This window comes from Phasianus colchicus, chromosome 21 (genome assembly GCF_987193195.1).
Source record: "Phasianus colchicus chromosome 21, bPhaCol1.hap1.1, whole genome shotgun sequence".
Lineage (NCBI taxonomy): Eukaryota > Metazoa > Chordata > Aves > Galliformes > Phasianidae > Phasianus > Phasianus colchicus.
Genome location: NC_143456.1, coordinates 6,617,293 through 6,636,047, shown reverse-complemented (window position 1 = coordinate 6,636,047; position 18,755 = coordinate 6,617,293). Strand labels below are relative to the sequence as shown.

General features: G+C 48.8%; 1 protein-coding gene across 4 annotated transcripts in view; it reads left to right on the top strand.

Annotated features, from left to right (window-relative positions):
• Nucleotides 1–623: 623 nt before the first annotated feature.
• The window catches only part of FAM222B (family with sequence similarity 222 member B), a 28,318-nt gene continuing 10,186 nt past the window's right edge, over nt 624–18,755 (top strand). Inside the window, exons 1-2 of one of the 4 annotated variants that reach the window (XM_090122741.1) lie at nt 656–766; nt 18,170–18,289. The gene's annotated coding sequence lies outside the window, so the exon portion shown is untranslated. Of the gene's footprint in view, nt 767–4,085; nt 4,233–18,169; nt 18,290–18,755 lie in introns of all 4 variants that reach the window. The other 3 variants (XM_090122740.1, XM_031591681.2, XM_031591680.2) reach the window with 3 other exon arrangements.

The following is an 18,755-nucleotide window of genomic DNA, read 5'->3' as shown; positions in this document are numbered from 1 at the left end:
TGGGATGAGGTGGGGTGGGGTGGGATGAGGTGGGGTGGGGTGGGATGAGGTGGGGTGGGGTGGGATGAGGTGGGGTGGGGTGGGATGAGGTGGGGTGGGATGGGGTGGGGTGGGATGAGGTGGGGTGGGATGGGGTGGGGTGGGATGAGGTGGGGTGGGGTGGGTTGGGTTGGGGTGGGGTGGGATGGGGTGGGGTGGGTTGGGTTGGGGTGGGGTGGGATGGGGTGGGGTGGGGTGGGGTGGGATGAGTTGGGTTGAGTTGGGGTGGGATGAGTTGGGTTGAGTTGGGGTGGGATGAGTTGGGTTGAGTTGGGGTGGGATGAGTTGGGTTGAGTTGGGGTGGGATGAGTTGGGTTGAGTTGGGGTGGGATGAGTTGGGTTGAGTTGGGGTGGGATGAGTTGGGTTGAGTTGGGGTGGGATGAGTTGGGTTGAGTTGGGGTGGGATGAGTTGGGTTGAGTTGGGGTGGGATGAGTTGGGTTGAGTTGGGGTGGGATGAGTTGGGTTGAGTTGGGGTGGGATGAGTTGCCCGCCCCCAAACCTCCCGCGGCTGTTTTTCCCTTCGCGCCCGCAGGGGGGCGCCATAACAGCGGCGCTTTCTCCGCGTGCGCGGGGGGCGGGGCGGGGCCGGGCCGTTGGCGGGCAACGCGCATGCGCGGCAGCGGCTGGCGCAGCCACCACGGCGTAGAGCGGGCGGGCGGGGAGCGGCGGGGCCGGCACGGGCACAGCGGCGGCGGCGCCATGAGGCCCGGGCAGGGGCACCGAGAGTGAGTGCGGGGAGCCGGGGGCGGGAGCCTGACCTGGGTTCAATCCTCCCCATCTCGTCGTTCCTTCCTTCATTGTCCTTCTTGGGGCCCCCCTGCCCCCCCCCCACCTCACCCCCCCCTTTCATCTCCTCACCGCCCGGCGCCGCCCCTCGGGCGCTGTCGCGATAGAAGGAAGGTCGCGACAGAACGCGCGCGGGTTCTGAGGTGGTTGGGTGACGGGGTGAGGCCTGGCCGTGGGGGTGAGGCCTGGAGGCCGCGGCCTGGTTCGAGCTGAGGGCCTTCGTAGGGCCTGTGAGGGGAAACGGGGGGTGCTGAGGGGGTCTGAATGGGGAGCTGGGGGGGCTGAGGGGCTGCCGAGGGGACACAGGGGATTTTAGGGGTGCTGGGGGGGTGCTGAGGGCTTCCTGAGGGGATACAGGGGGTGCTGAGGGGCTCCTGAAGGGATCCAGGGGGTGCTGGGGGTTCTGAATGGGGTGCTGAGGGGATACGGGGGGTACTGAGGGGTTCTGGATGGGGTACAGGGGGTGCTGAGGGGCTTGTGAGGGGATACAGCGGATTTTAGGAGGGGTGAGGGGATACAGAGGGTGCTGAGGGGCTCCTGAAGGGATACAGGGGGTGCTGGGGGTTCTAAACGGAGTGCTGAGGGGTTCTTGAGGGGATACAGGGGGTACTGAGGGGTTCCTATGGGGGCACAGGGAGTGCTGAGGGGCTCCTGAAGGCGTACAGGGGATGCTGTGAGGCTCTGGAAGGGGTACTGGGGGTTCTGAGGGGCTCCTGAAGGCACACAGGGGATACTGGGGGGCTGTGACGGCAAGAAGGCCCAGCTGCCTCTGTCTGCTGGCCCCACGCAGCATGGGGAGAAAATCCCACACGGTGCCCCCCCCTCGCCCCCCTCCCCAACCTCTGCACCCCATGGGGCCGCCCTGCTGTGCTGGAGGGGCTCCTTGAGCCCTTTGTGCAGCCGCTGCCCGCCCGCCAGCGGGGTTTTGCAGCAGCCATTGTTAGGGCGCTGCTGGCCGCTCTGCTTCCTGCCAGAGGATTCTTTTTTTTTTTTTCTTTCTTTTTTTTTTTTTCTTTCTTTTTTTTTTTTTTAAAGCACCTTCACGGGAAACGCGCTCCTGCCAAAGCACAGAGGGGAGGTGGGGGGGGGGGGAGGGAAGATAAAATCAAAACGGCCTTGTGGCACGGAGAAGTGCTGGAGAGCTGTCGGTGATGCAGCACACACGGTGCACCTGTGTGGGCTGCTGGGTGCGTGTCACCCCGCTGACATTGCCTGTAATTGCTGGGAACAAGTTGGGGATAAACTGCAGACGCAGCCTGGATCCAGCACGGGCTGGTTCAGAGCGTTGCACTCGCTTTTTATGGTGTTCTTAATTATTTCTTCTCCTTTTCTGATGACTGAAGTCGCAAGAAAACATGTGTTGGAAAACTTCTTACCGTAATAGTTAATCTCTTTATGGCAAAACCACAGCTCTCTGTTTCCTTGGTAGCACCTCTCAGTACAGGAGCTCAGGTTCCTGAGTGATGTCAGTGCTGGAGCACCGCAGTGACTCTGTGATGGAATCGGTCCCACCGGGTGTTGGGCTGCACAACGTGTGCTGTAGGAACTTTGGTTCAGTAGCTGGCTGAGATAATCCTGCGGCTGCTCCTACGTGAGCAGTAGGGAGATAGGAACACAGGAGCTGCTTTTCCCTTTCACCGTACGTGTTTCTGAGCAGGTTTTTTCCACCCGAACTTGAAGAGAGCTTGCAGTTTCTCATCACAGATGCACAGGGAGCGGTCTGTAGTAGGAAAATCCATCAGGGATTAAATTCGGTGGGCTTTCGTTCTTTTCTCTTCTAAAAATACGACTGAAAAGTGTTCCTGTGAGTCCGGCTGACAGCATTGTGCTGTCACAGAGGACTGATCCTCGCAGGAGGCTCCTTGAATTGATGAAAGCAGAAAGGGCTGATGCTGAAAAGAGGTTTAGAAACATGAGGAGAAGCGAAGCTGCTTTGACTGGGAAGCGAATTCATTTAAGTAAATGCAAAAAGCTGTGAGGAAGACTTGCGATATTTCTCAACTATTTTAAGAAGCCATATTGAGTTCAAGTCTAACCAGCCTGATGGCCTGGAGAGCAAGGATGCATATCAGTGGAACAAGAATTAAGTAAAAATAGATAGATCTGACATAATGGATGACACGGGGGAGACGTGATGCTGAAAGATGCTGGCGTGTTTTCTGTGCCTTCTTGCTTAGCATGTATCTTATTTGCTGCACGTCGTGGCTTTTGAAGTGTAAAGAAGTAGATCTCATTTTGTGCTGAGATGAAAGAAACGGCAGGTGCTGGAATCCTCCAAGGCTCAGTTCTGCGTTGGTGCTGACATTACAGGGTGACCTTACCCACTGTACCCCCTCTCATCCTCTGGATTTTTGGAGTGAATAACTGAGTGCCCTCAGCACCGAGTGCGTGCTGCCTAATCACACGGTGGTTTTGATCCCTTGCTTTCTGGAGCTTGGGTATTTGCTTCGATTTAAGTCTTATTTGTATTTGTTTCAAGTTGTCCTCATATAGATCACTATTTTATCTACGTTTGCTCCTGATAGCAGAGCTTCTCCCAAGAACTAAAGAAACTGCGTTGTCCAGAAATGCAGACAGCTGTAAAATCACACACTGGTGCACCTGGACATGGGATGGGAACTTCTCTTTTTTTCCTAAGCACAGCATTTTGCACTCTGCCTTTTCCATTCTCCATTTTCATGTCTTCTTCCCCATTTTTGACCCGGAGCCACTCCTGGATGGGCATGGGGCAGGAGATGGGTGCTGCTGGCAGCTTGCTCCCACCCCACAGCCCCAAAGCAGCATCGGTGCCTGATGGGAGCATGTTGTGTCCCACACCACCAGGCACCCTCATCTGCAGCCCCCGACCCACACTGATTTATGGAGATGGGTGATGAAGTAATGTCCATTTTGTGTTTCTCTAAAGCTCAGTAATTTCCAGGATTCGGGGATTTATGGAATTACTAAATACACCACTGAGAGCAAAGCCAAAGCCTGACTCGCTTGATTTATTGAACAGACGGCTGGAACTGTTAAATAATTGCCTTAGGAGCGTGTGGGAGCTCACAGAGAAGCTGCATTAAAAAAGCAGTGCTGTGGTTGATCCAGACCCTACAGACCCCTTTTCAGGCTGTGGTTGATCCAGCTTTATAGACCCCACAGACCCCTTTTCAGTGCATTCTGTCTCTCCACACCCCCCCACTCGTTTTGTACTCAGTGTATGCTTCTAATTGTCTTCCTGTTGTGCTCAGTAACGATGTTCAGTTTGTTTATTCCCAGTGCTGGACTTGTTTACGCTGCGTTGGGAGATCAGTTCAAATTCCCAGGGATGGTGAAGAAAACTTTGATGTTTGGTCCCAGGAATAATAATATCCCATGAACGTGTTTGGGTGGGATGAAGCCTTGGGCTGGCACTGAGTACAACAGGTGCGTGTTGGGGTGAAAACTGGGGAATACATGGAGCTACTGAGCTGTGTGTTGTTTCCAGTCACATTCTGATTGTTTCTAATTTGGGAAATGTGTGAGAGCAAGTGGAGATAGGTGATGTGATGCCGTGCTGAGCAGACTTGCAGGCAGTGTTCTGCAATGCTGCCTTGCACCCTTTGGCTATCTCCCTGTCCTTAATGCCCAGCACTGACATGAGCCACGTTCTGCCTTCCCAATGACTTCATCTCAGCTGATGAATAGAAAGAAAAGAATTGCAGCCATAGGGCAGAGCAAGAGAAAAACGGTGTGTTTCAGAGCATTGCATAAGTGGGTGCTGAGTGCTGTGGGCTAGTTGCATTTCCTGCCCCTATCTCCTTGGTGCATCCTGTCCTCCCCTTTTTGCTGCTATTTTGCTCAGCTTGCAGCATGGCAGAGACACCAGCCTGCCCTTTTCTGTGCTGGGCTCATCCCTCCCTGTAGGTAGGGTGGGGATGGGGGTCCTTCACGCCCAGTTTCTCATTTCACAATCCAGAGAAGTCATTTGTCTTCATTCATCCTTTTATTCCATTGCTGTTCTGTGCAGTTTTTGGCCCTCTGAGCAGGAAGCAGCCGTGGTGCACAGGTGGGGCCTTGCTCTGCATCCCCTGCACAAACACTGAGAGAGCAGAGCAGGCTCCTGCCGGCTGCAATCAGCCCTCTGCTCCCCTGTCTCGAGTTTAAATGAGGACTGCAAAGACAAAGCCTGGTGCTTGTGTGAGCAAAGAGCCGTTATGGGGATAAGGGCGAGCACTTCAGCCTCATTGAAGGGATGGAAATGGGGTGTTTGCTGGCTGGCCCCTGGCCCCCACCTCCATCCTGATTTGGATGCAGGAAAGCCCTCAGCTTGTGCCTGGAGCCAGTAATTCCTGCATCCTTTGACTTTAAATCGTTCACTACTGTGCTGAGCATTTGTGAATGAATGTGGAGGAAAATCAATGCATGAGAAGGGCAGAGCAGGAAGAGGATGCAGCTCTTCCCAAAGCGTTTTCCTGGCTGTGTGTGGCCCGATCCCAAATTTTCCGTCTGTATTTAAATTTAGAAATGGATTCTTTTGGAAAGAGGCACTTCCACCATACATTCCAGAAGCCTTCTGTGTAATGTAATCCCAGGCAGGTTGGGTGCTCTGCTGCTCTGATCTGTGTTTAGATCCCTTTGCAAGACCCCACGCTGCTGTTTCTCCTCCTACTCCTCCCAGTATTTGCTAGAAATTTGTTTCTGAAGCCTTTTGCACCTTCCTGTCCCTTGTTTCTATTTAACAAGGTGTTATTTTTAGAGATGTTAGTCGTGAAAATAAACTGAATGTTTCTAAAATGCAAATTCCATTTCTTTGATGGCTGCCATTAGCACTGAGTGTTTAAATGCTCTGGAAGTGGAATGCATTTTTAAAATTAGTCTGAATGATGATACAGTTAATATTTCTGATGTCTGTTTTTTCATATTTGCCACTCATTTCCAGCACAGCTCAGTTTAATAGTTCCGGGCATCTTCTTGCTTACAGATCATCAATTAGTGAAGTTGCAGATGAAGGACGATAAAGACTCCTCCAACAGTGACAGGTGCTATTATACACTTCAACCACTTCCACTTAAGTCAAGAAGGGAACAAATTAAGGTTTTGCATACTTCCACCTAGTGTGCGTGGGGGAAATTGCACCTGTGCTTCAATCCCAGCAGTTCCACCTTACAGAGATCCTTCGTTTATTGGGCTCTGCTAATCAGTTGGTGCAGAAGGAGCGTGCAGGGCTGGCAGGTTTGAGCTCCAGGTATTGATGCCTTGCTGCCTTTGTGATGTCCATTAAATGGTGATGCACAGGTTTAAGAAAAATCACCTTTCACTGCACAGCGTTCAGATTCTGCTTCGGTATGTTCTGCTCTATTTACTTGTCATCCCGTGCTGGAGCTTGGGCGGCGTGATTTATGACTGATTGCTGCTGAAATAAAATTAAAGTGGCTGTTCAGTTATTTAAGAGCCAATTAAGTTGGGTTTTATTCTGATGTAACATTTCCAACAGAAGTGCATAAAACCCAGCAGGCAGGGGGAAGGTGGACCATTTATCTCCTGCCTTTTGGTAACTTTCAGAGGCAGAGAAGCATTCCCCTGGCAGTGTGTTATCCCAGCTGTGGCTGTGCTGCCCCATGGGATGGGTGCTTCTGCTGATGGTGTGCTGTGGGATCCCCAGCCCTGGGCTGCTGTGGGGTTCTGCTTTTCCTGATGTGTGACCATTAAAATGCATCTCTTGCTGGTGAAATGACAGTGGCAATCCCAGCTTCGCTTTGGCAGTGTAACACTGTAGATACCTCCTGTGGGTTACGGAGGCGCAGGCTGAGATTATTTCAATATTAAGGGTCTGGTTTGCTGTATTTTTTTATTAAAAATATATCAGATACTGATGCAGATATAATTTTATTTCTGCTAACCAGACAAGCCTGCACTCGTCAGCTCGCAGATTGCAGCGTCTGTCTCTGTCAGGATCACAGATAGGGAGGAAATGATTTATTCGAGTTTCCAGGGCTTAGATAAAACCCTACCTGGTTGTGTGCAGATGGTGCCCAGAGGATAATGCACAGCTCAGATATTTGTGTAAAGCACTGTGCCTTTGTACCAGCACCCACATCTTCAATACAGCAGTAATAGGGAGGTTTCCACTGCTATTGTACTAGCCTGTTTTATTCAGGGGATTGAATTAATTGCCAGGGGTAGAGCAAATTGGTCCTTCAGCCACCCAAACACGTCGAGGTGGGCATTAGCCAGGTGCAGCCCTTGGTGCAGATCCCACACAAACACAGTGCAGGAGCAGCCCCATCCCTTCCTTCCGCTTGCAAGAGTGCTGGGTGCCCCACTGTCTGGGTGTCCCTTTGGTGCTCCATCTGGTTCTTGTGTCCCCCATCTCCAGCTGGGTGCTCCAAGGGCTGTGGAGCATTGCCTGGTTGATCCTGGAGAATGCCTCGTGCTTTGGGGTGTCAGTTATTAGGGTGATGCAGAGCAGGAGCAAGAGAACCCTTGGGTTTTGGGTGGGAGCTGGTGATGGTGCAGGTGTTTTGGGGGGTACCTTCACCTCTTTATAAAATGCTCTAGCAGTATGTGGTAAGGCCAACTCTGGCAGTGGCACTAATTCTCAATAAATGTTTACTAAACATCGTTAATGGATTTAAAATGTTTTTAGGAATACTTATTAGCCCTTCAGACTGGCTTGGTGAAGGGAGCCTGTCTCCATGGGGGGCTGCCATTTTAATGCTTCCCAGCAGGAGGCCTATTTGGATGATGCAAATTAGGTTGGAAAAAGTAGGCTAAGCCATTAAAAGTATGAGAGATCATGAAATGTAACATTTTTAAGGTGACTTGTTCTTCTAATTATTAACATTCTTGCTACCATCCTTGAAGTATGCCACTTTATTTTCCTTAATTCTCACATCCTTGCCTTACTGCTGACAACCTCAGTGCTGTTTGCTCTTGCAGCCACTCCTCAAAATGGAAGCTGTAGTCCATTTGCTGTTTTATCACCAGCAAGGTGCTTGGAAATACCACCACGTGCTGCGTTTGGTTGTATAATTAGAAATGCAGATACAGACCTTTTTGTTGCTCTGTGCTTCATTTTTTTTTTTTTTTTTTTTGTTCTGTTAACATTAATAGGATCTGAAGGTTAAACTTCTCTTATGTAAACTCTGGTTGTTTGCAGGATGCTTATTGGCAAGGTGATTAATTCTGGCAGTCGGAAAGGGATTTGCCTGCAGGTGGGTGAAGGTGGGCACCAGTCCCTGCAAGGCTGGATCCTGGGAGAGGATGCACTGCCTTGGTCACCAGGATGAGCTGTTAGGAGCTCCACTGTGCACAGCAAGGATCAGGGAAGGAAACATCTTTGTGGGACTTGTGGTATCCCTATCACACTTTGTTATGCTTCCAAGAGCCTCCTGCTCACATCTGACCCCAGACATGTGCAAGATGTGTATCTGGCCCATATGCTGTGCTGCTGTGGCATGCACTGATGCTGTAAAGTCAGAGTTTACAGCCATCCAGCCAAAGATTGTGCATGCAGAGCTCAGGAAGGCACCAGCAGCCGCTCCCACCTCACACAGCAATGGAGAGGTCTCTGAAAGCTGTGGGGGATCCCTAAGCCTGCTGCAGGGTGAGTGGGTGCCAGGCAGTGCTAACAAAGGACCTTTGGTAGAGCAGGGATGGGCTGCTGGCAGCAGGGTGACATGGAGCTGTGGCACACGATGAGGCCCCAGTGCCCTTCCTCTACAGCTCCAGTCCTACAGCACTGCTGCAACCCATCCTCATCCTCTGCATCTGTTCCTGTGGGCAGCCAGAGGGGCAGTGCTCCTGGTGCCTGCCAGCTCGCGAGTTTCATTTAATCCTATTAATTTTTAATAGAAAATTAATATTAAACTAGCTTATTTCCAGCCTTTGTAGAGATTAGACTCCAATTTGTGTTTGCTTTGGAGAAGAGCATTGAGTCCTGCAGGCCCTGGGGATGTCTGGCTGCGGGGCTGTCATCTCCAGCAGGCAGATAGAAGTGCCCAGCCCTCCTTTAACGATCTCCAGCAGATGTGTTTCAGACATGCATCCCTAAACCGAGTGCTCTGCAGCAGGATGGTGTTGGATAAACTTAGGGAACTGGGGATTTCCAGCTCAAGGTATGGAACGAGTGTGTTGTGTTGGTTAGCACAGAGCTGACCTGGCTGTTGTCTAGAGGAAAAGGCTTAGTGTTCAATAGCAATTTGATGAGCACTTTGGTACATAATAATAGATGGGACTTAACGTTTCTCTTAATGAAGGAAGCATGTTTTCCATTGCCATGTTGTCTGGAAGGTGATATGGCGGGGTTGCAGGAGGGACGTAGCCTCTGAATCAGTAAATATGAAGGAGGAAGGCCTGCTGGGCAAGCTGATGCTATCTTTCTCTTTAAGAGAGGTTCTGGGAAGGTAAACTGCATTCCTTCGCTCTTGCAGACTTTTTCAGTTGTTTTTTTTTCCTCCCAACCTCAGCCTGATATTATCTTATAAGTAATCATTGCATCATACTTGTTTTATTCTCTACTGGGAAATGAAATAATTGCTGTACACTTTTTAACGGGTAGCGTTTGGGAAGCCTGGTTAATACTGAAATGCAGGTGAGCAGAGCAACAGCTATTGCAATGCTTGTCTGTCTTGGAGCTTCCCTGGATCCTGGTGGGCAGGAGGGGAGGAGGAGGAGGCACAAGCAGCAGCCACAGCATCGTGGGGCCTTGGGCTCCATGGTAAAAGTAAAGCTGGCAGCCGTGATGTGCCATGCGCTCAGGTACCTCTCATCTTTGGGAATATTCAGCCAGACTTTCCTTATGAAGTAGTATTATATGCTATTAATTATTCATTGCCAGTTTAATTCTTCTTTCTTGCATATTTAATTGCAATAGCGTGCTGTATGTCACAGTGATTTCCCAGAAGAACACTTCACCAAAGGAAGGCCGTTCAGGTATATAGTCTTAAATGAAATGTGTCCGAGCTCATTTTGTTGTTTCATTTCGGAGCAGAATAGGATATTGTCAGATGTTTCTTATGGGGAAGCAATCACACAAAATCAGGATTTCGCTTAATCTTTTCAGTGAAATCCTTGGAGCTGAAATAGCTGCTTTGATTTTTGCTGGTGACGTTGGCATTGTCTCGCTTGTTTGATGAGGAAAAATGCTTAATGGGAAGGAGGACGTGATTTTTGTTTTCTTCTCTGACGGGGGGGGGGGGTTATATTGAGGACTTTGGGAGTGCCAATCGATTCCTTTCAGAAGATGAAGGAGGGGAATAAGATTTTCATCGAGTTTTTTTCCAGCTATCAGAGCAGTGCTGCGTGATGAAGAATTACGGTGGCTGTTTTTTAGAAGATCAGGACTGGCTTTGATGCTGGATGGGAGAAAACACCGGGGAGGTGGGAATTGCAGCTGCGTTCCCCGTGTGCTTTGCATCGTCATCGTGGAGCTGCTGGGTGTGGGTGAGCACTGAGCCCTGTGCTGGGCAGGCACAATTGTTCTCTGCTGTTTGCTGCAGGAGTTGAAACTTTTGAAAAATGTGTTTGCACCGTGTCTGAGCTGGAGGAGAGAGGACATAGCAGAGCCTGCTATCTGTTTACTGCTCAGATAAGGAGGTGGAATAGATTGCTGGCCTGTTTCTGAACTCTGCTTAATGAATGGTTGCTAGGCAAATTGCATCTCAATCAGTTTAATCCTCGAGATGTCATTTACAGGTCTGCTCTTTGTGAGGGCCGTGGCTGTGATCTCACACACTGCACCAGGCCACAGATTGCTGGCAAAGCAGCTCAGCAGAGCCCCAAAATGCTTGGCAGGGACAGGAGGGCACTGGGTCAGCCTCACATCGTAATGCTTCAGTGCTGGCTGAACAGGAAGGGAAACATTTCTCAATGGGGACTGCACTGCTGCCTGGATGGAAGGTATTTATATTTGGGCTGAGTTGGCTGAGAGACTGATGTGGTTTCAGGGTGTGTCCGTGGGACGTGACGCACTCTGGCTCATAAGAGGTGGTGTTTATTACCTGATACGGGGCAGGGGGCTGGAAATGGCCTCAGTGACCCCTCTGTGATCAGGGAAGGGCTTGGGACTGCTGGATCCAGTCTTCAGCTGCTGCAGTAGTGGACTTTCTCCCTCAGAAACAGGCGAGAACTGATGACTTAAGTCTGCACCTCTATACATTGAGTTTGTGCTTTAGTCCAAAGGAGCAAGTTTCCTAACATGGTTAAGCTTTAACAGTCTCTTTTTATCAAAAGATAACAAAATAGAGGTTCTTACTGGTTTCCCACGACAGAGATTAATCTGACTGCGGTCAGAGCATTGTTCTTTGCATGGCTACACCTTCCTTTAGTTTCAGATCTATCCTCTTTAAGTGCTGTGTGTCAAGACACTGTAAAGGCAGACTGGAAAAGACTGGACTTGTTGAGCAGCAAAGGCATTTTGGAGCTGTTTGTTTTGCTGTGCGTTGGTATGAAATGTCCTTTGTGTGGCCCAGTTACTAAAAGTGCCAGTGAAAGCACTTGGCAGCATTTGCCTTGTTTGAATGTGTGCAGCTTTTGTGTTGTTTGAGAATACTGTTAAAATTTTAGGAAAAGATTGCATTAAAACGTGCAGAGCATATGCAGAATATTCCCTTTTAGTCGCCAGCAAAATGCCAGCAGTGCGTGCATCTTGAGCTGGGGATGGGAAGGGGGCTGCTGAACAGAAGACTCTGTGATCAGAGTGCTTTTCATGCAAATGAAGATATTATTTTTTTTTTACATGCTGCTGAATCAGGGCCTTGTGTAGCGAGTACAGCACAGAAGTGATAAGATCACTTTGTCATAGCTTGAAATTGTGCCCAGCGTGTCTTTCAGCCTGCTGAAACAGGCAAGGAACACTCTTGATAAGGGCACAGCAATAGCTTCTAGAACCCAGGCTGCACTCCTGCTCCTGTCCAGCTGGGACATGCCATGCCACCCATGCACGTGCCCTTCCTGCTGCCTGATTGTTGTCCTGAGAAGGACTAAAGCCTGTTGGCTTTCCTTTTGTATTTATTAGCTAATATCATCCTTCCCTTTCATGCTTAGAACCGGTTTGGTTTAATGAGGACTGTTGCTGCCAACAAGCAAATGGATCTGCGTAGTTAAATGGGTATCTAAATCTTCCCTGCAGATGGGTAGTGCTCAGCAGCCTGGTGTGACCTTGGTAGAAGTTCTCCAGTGTGTTACTTTCCCTCTTTATTTATCACTCTTGCTGTGTAGCAGCTTTTCTTACGGAGAAGCATCAGAGCTATTGGAAATCTGTCCTCTCTTCTCTTCCTCTCTCCAGAGACACCGTCAGCATAACACCCAGGCTATTTAGACTGAGGTCTGAATATTCTGCTTTGGCACAATCAGGAGGCATTCAGTAAAGGAAGGAGCAAGATGGGAAGAAGCTTCGGATTTAGGGCTGAGATTTTTAGATGCTTTTCAGTCCATAATTGCGAGCTGTCTTGGTGAGAAAGGTCAAAGATTTCCTTCACATGAGGTGCCCCAGGATGCGTGTTGAGCATCCATCAGAACATACAGCACAAAAGGGAGAAATATGCTCAACAACCATCAGATTTCAGCACGGGGCTCTCCATACTTCTAGTTGTCACCTGAAGATTCTAGAAACAGTTCCTGGTCCTATTTTGCAGTCTCCAATTCTTGTCCTTTTCATCAGGATCTCCTTTTTAACCCCACACATTCCTGGAGGGTTTCAGAGTGCAGGGGTGGAACGTTTTCCCTGGTTTTCTCATGCAAATTATGGTAAGGATTATTCTGTATTTAAAATCTGGTTTATGCTGGCTTCTGAATTTCATTCAAAATCAGCATCTGGGGAGCTTTCTGATCTCCTGTGTACAGCTGTTGTCATCTGTTCAAATGACTTCTGCTTAATTTTTAGCGAAGGGCAAAGAGCTCCATCATTCCAGCCCAGAGGAAATGGTTCACCTACTGCAGTTAGAAGTTTCCCCAAGCACACAGCTGACCCAGCAGGTATTTGTAATCCTTTCTGTCAGGAAGCGTGGCAGTCACAGGTATCTGTTTATTCTCTGCTGTTTGGGACCTGCAGTTGTGCTTTGCCTCGTTCCCCTGTGCTGAGCACAGATCTGAGCAGCTGCTCTGGGCAGAATCCCCCCTCCTTGTCCCCAAGTAGCACAGAGCCCTCCTGGAGGCTCCTCACACACTGCTGCTTCTCACTGTCAGATCTGGGTGCAGTCACAGAGGGAGTACCAGGTTATGTACCCGAGCAGCCGTTACATTCTGAGTGTGTTTCCTCTCATTTGCCAGGAGCTTTCTGCTCTGCTCTTTGCTGGAGACTCACAATGTGTGCCCTTGGCTGGGTACATGCTTCCTGTGTCTTTCTTGCTTTGAAATGGGTTCCTGTTGCTCTTTGGCAGGCCCTGAAGCAGCGATCTGTGGAAAGAGCACATTCAGAGCTAGAGTGACTTTACCTCTTTGTTTTCTCTCTTTCTTCAGGCCTGTATGGGATCAGCTGGTCCCACATTATGTGTGAAGTAGTTAAAATTTAGCCTGCATCTGTAGGATGTGATTTCTTCTCCCCCCGCCCCCAGTTGCTTTGATCAAATCAAAATATAAAAGCAGCGCTTTCATTTCTGGTTTTGTAGTTTCAAAGACAATCTCTTGACATGCTCTAGCAGTCCAGACCCGAGTCCTTTTCTTCCTTCATCCAAAGACACACTGTGCCTTGCACCTTTCTCCATATCAGCAGTTAGGATCTGCGTTGGCTTTTATCTGAATCAAAAGACAAATGGAAGAGGGCAGGACACTGCAGGAATGGGAAGCAGACGTACACGTGCAATGGAAATATGTAATCCTTACATTCAGGCTACCATATGGAGTGCAGGCCAATTTCTGTATTGGATATTTGTAGCCTGTGCTTCCAGAAATGTGAGTTTAGATTTCAGGCTTTGAAGGCTGGCTAATCCCCCTAGCAGTTAATACCAACATAGCATTCTGTGATGTCAAGCCTTTCCTTCTAAATGCTGGGTTGGCTTTTTTTCTTTCTTTTTTTTTTTTTTTTTGCATATGTCAAATACACAAAGCAACTCTCCATTTGAGAAATTAGCATTCAGACACTCTGTAAGCACTTTATTTTTGCTTGCTTTGTATGCAGCTGAACTCATGTCCAGGCTGGTAGTCGCTGAGCTTCCACTTCTCCACGTGTGTCAGTGCTGTCTGGCCACAAACTTGGTCCGGTGTCCTAAAAACACACTTGTAACCCTCATGCTGGAGCAGCACATCTGCAGACCTACTGCTGGGGTGAGGATTGCCCTAAAAAACCTCTTCCTCAGCAAGATGAGCATTCTGGTCATTGCCATCTTGTCAAAATCCAAGTTGTGTCTGACAGCATTTGTAGGTTTGGGATAGGCGTTGCTTTTTCAGAGTTGGAGCTCTTGAAGGAAAGCTACGTTAAGGAATCAGATTCAGCTATTCAAAGCAAGTTGATAAATTGCTTTTCATTAAGCGTCGAGTGCCAAGGGGTTCAGTATGTGTTCCAAGAGCAAAATACATTAATTACAGCTTCTGTAGAGCATTTATCAATCACACGGTTATAAACAGTACTAATGCAGCTAATTGAAGGTTGAAAAATTTACTTTTTAGAATTTGTTGACTGGCTTGGTTACTCTGTGGTTGGAAAAGCAGTGGCCTGGGTATGAAGAACAGCTACAGCTGTGTATCTCTGTCCTGTCTGCAATTCATTTGCTGCACCTCACTGTGCAAAAAACAAATGTGTGTGTGGTTTTTTGTTGGGGGTGATGTGTTTGTGGCTGCTCAGACCACTGGGTGAGATTGCTCTGCAGTGTTTTGCTGGGCCTGCAGGCAGGGATCTGTGGTTCCAGCACTGTGCAGAGCCTTTGAGCACCTTGCATAACTTGTGTTGCTCTCCCTGTCATTGTTTGAGCAGCTGGCAGTGCCACTGGCTGGTTGTGCTTGTTGGAAAAGCACGGAGCAAAGCACAGACTTCTTTGCTGGAGCACAAAAAAAGAACCTATTGCTTGCAGTGAGATAACCTTTGAGTTTCTTGGTGAGGGCAGAGTTCTGTGTCAGTACGCCCCAGCAGGAACCAGCACCTCACCTGGAGCTGGGAAGAAAATGTCTTCCTGGGCACAGCAGAGTCTGTCTCTCTGTGCTCTGTGTTCCCCTGGCAGCTCGTCTTGTGCCTGTAGTCACAGATGAATCTCCAAGCTGCTTTGTCAGGGTCCAGCAGAACCTCTGTGTCCTACCAAGGGACTCATGCACAGCCAGCACAGCCCGAGCACAGACCCCACGTGTTCATCCAGCACCGTCACATCCAGCCCTGAGTGAGTCACTCCTCCTTGTCTCAGTATGAGAGCTCTGCTCCTTGTTTTGCATGTTCATCCTGCCTTATCTTATTTGCAAATATTTTCTCATTTTCAAGGGAATCTATTTTTAAAACGGGAGTTGAAACACATTTTTCAGTCTCTGGCACATCTGGTTTGTTGTTTGTGTGTTGTGGATAGGCAAAATATGTTCAAAGTTGGCTCTGATAAAGTATTTTTTTTAAATAATCAGCTTGTAATAAAGGAAAGGAACCACTTTCCTGCTCGGGGAACTGTCATAATCTCTAACTTCTAATGATATTTTAAAAGGAAAAACTGTTGTTCTTCTGTCACGTGCAGCTATAAGGATTTCTGTAAGTGATGATTAAGACTTAAGTCCTGGGCTCTTCTAGGGGAAGTGTGGAATGAGAGAAGATAACAGTGGAGGTGATCCAGGCACCAGAGAGGGAAGTATTTCACGTTCCTGAGTGCCCAGGCACTCAGTAAAGCTTCCTACTCCTCTACAAAGCAGTGCAGGGCAGGAGGAGGTGTCAGGAGATGCTGCAGCTGAGTGTGCAACGAGCACACAGCCCATGCAGCTCCTTGGTGGGGCAGTAAGTGCAGAACAATGACCTCACCTTGCTCCCAGCCACCTGAACACATAGGAGTGCAGCACACACGTGCTGGTGCTGAGCTTGCAGCTGCTCTGGGAAGGGGATCTGTGCATAACAGGGTTTCTTATCACTGAGGGCAGAAGGAAGCTGTGCGTGAGAACGGAGAAGGGCTGTTGGTGGGAGCGGTGCCTCATTGCTGGGCATCCTTTCTCTCTCTCCTAAATGCAGATTTATGCACTGTGAAACAGAACTAAAATACATTCCAGACTGTTTCTGCATCCCTATTACCCACCCATACAGCACTGAAAACCTCAGAGTTGGAGGTTACCATATAAAAGGTGAAGGAAAATTAATTAAAGGTCAGAGTGCTTCAGCATAGTAAAAATTCAGAGGAGGCAAATTCAGAGTTATTCAAATCGCTTTGAATACGGGCAGGCTGATTTTCCTATTTCTTGCTTAAGTTCCCATAGTGTAAGTAATCTCCCTCTGTCTCATAACTGACCACGAGCGTATGTGTTTCAAGCACTGCCAGAAATGCTCCTTTGAAGCTGTGGCCAGGCACTGCAGATGTCCCAGCATGTCTTTTCTGCATCTTTCCTGCCCTTCGAAGAGAGCTGCCACACCTGGCAGGACCTCCTCCTGGTTGCCTCGTCTATCAGCTCCCTCCACATTGCAAAACAGGGAGTTAAATCTAAAAATAGGCTTAAAAAGAGGTGATAGGCTTTGAGTAAAGTAAAATAAGCCACCGATTTGGGTCATGAAAGGGAATTTATATCACTAGTTCTCTGTTCCAGCTTTCTCGAGCTAAAATTCTGCTTTGACACATGAGAAGGAAGAGCAGCAGCAGTGAGTAAATGGAGTGGAGGAGTGCAGTGTGGTCTGATTCCAGTTCCTCCCCAGATTTTGACCTTGGAAATGTAATGTGAGATGTCAAGGTGGTATTGAATGTTCTGCAGTTGAATTTATCTCCGTAGTATTCTTCAGTGGTTGAAAGCTGTCTGCCCACTGCTATCCATTTAGAATGGAGCAAGCGTGGCATGGGCTGATTAAACTCCACATCCAAAATGACGTCAGGAACCCATGATGAGCCAGATACATCCTGTCTGCCCTGTCATAGGCTAGCTCCATAATCATGAGACCGATCTTGGAACATAAATCTGGTCCAAAACCCCCTTAAGCTTTTGCAGAATGAGTTGTGAGCAATTTTTGCCCATTTCAGTGTGCTCGTGTGGCTTTAGTCACGTGTGTGAAGTGCTTTGCTCTGCTTTGGTGCAGGACAGCATGTTAATAATTACAATTGGAAGGAAGTTCAGAAGCAGTCCGGCGAGGATGACTGCTGCTTTCTGGTCTGTTGGGTAACAATTGCCAAACACAAGCAGGTGAAGCAGCAGCAGTTAGAAGTGGGGCTCGCTTCTCCAGCCACCAGCATGGCCTGGGCACGGGCAGCAGCTCAGTTCTTGGCTGAGGACAGCCCTGCTGGTGGCTGTATCAGCCCAGCTAACGAGCAGTGTGCGAAATCATGCTGTGATTGGGCTGTTATAGTGCTAGCAGTTTCATTTGCAAAGTGCAGGCAGAAGCAGGCTTCTTGCCAGCAACAGCTTCATTCAGATTAGGGCTTTAGTTCAATTATGTCCAATTAACTTTTATTGCAGATAGCAGTGATAATTACTTGCAAGTCAATTTTTTGGCTGTGGTTATCCCAGGGCTAAAGTCTGAGCTTGATGGATTTTAATAACTGCAGTGACGTCGAGCTTTTCCTCTTTTTTTCTTCTTTAGGCCTCAATTAGATGAAAGGTCAGAAGCTATGTAAAAACCCATCGTACAATTAAAGCCAACTGTTCTGCTCTCAGCAGATGTGTAACGCTGTGGTTTAAAATAATCTGTTGGGACCAACCTAAAAACAGCTCTTCAGAGCTGGGGATCGTAACCTTGAGCTGTGCTGCTTCTCCCAGGAGTGGGTCTGATAGAACTGATGTTGCCTTTCTTCCTGCACTTCATCCTGCTCAAATTGCTCACCTGGAAGCCTTCAGTGGCAGTCTTTGGGCATGAGGAGTGTGCTGTGAGCACTGTGCTGATCCCCCAAGGCTTCTTCATTTTCCCCCTTGCCCTGTGAGCAGAGCTCTGCTCAGAGCAGAGCACGTGCATGTAAATCCTCCCTGCTCTCCCCTCCGAACCGTTGGATTTTGCTGCCTGAGTTAAGTTATAAATGCAGGTCAGCCCCAAAGGCAAAACGGTTTATGAGCAAAATCATAGTTAATTAAACTGCACGAAGCAGAAATTGATTCTGATTAAAACTGTTGCAGGGCTCTGCTAAAGGTCCACCCGAGCACAGAGAGCCAGGAGGCACGGCGCTGCTGGATGCTGACGGAGCACTGCACTGCTCCCCATTGTTCAGTCTTCCTAATTCCTGATCCCCCCAATACACTGAAGCTGCTGTGATTGATTACCATTACAGATTGCCTCTCCGCACGTTATTTTGCAGTTTTCCATTTTTAAAACATTAAGAGATGAGCTGCCAGCTGGTGTGGTTAGTTCATTGTGCTCCAGGAACCAGTGAGATTCTGTCTGGCTCTTCTGCAGCCCCAAGCAGGCACACATTGCGGTAAGTGTGCAGGGAGCAGCTGCTGCCAGGGGGCTCCAGCTTGGTGTGAACCAATTTGTAAGCCCTCTGTATTTAGGTTACTTTGAGAGAGGGAAAAGGAATGAGTCTCGTTTGGTCTCAAGCAGCCTGCTGGGGGGTAAATGAGACACCGAGGTTCCCCTGGAGCATGAAGGTTGCCCTGGATTCACTTGTGTTTCCTGGCAAGCTGCAGCAAACATTTATACCAAAGAAACCTTACAACCCATCTTCATTTTTTTGGGTTTGCTTGCAGCATTTATACATGCTGACCCCAGGTTGTGCAGCCCATGTTCAGGGTTTGCCACCAATCCCATCAGCAATGATGGAATCCCACGCAGCCGCCTCGTGAGTAAGGAGGAGCAGCAGAGCAGAGCAGTTGGCTGCAAGCACTGGGCAGCACCTCCCAGCTCACTGTGCTAAAAGCATGGAGCAGTTTGAGCTTTCCTTT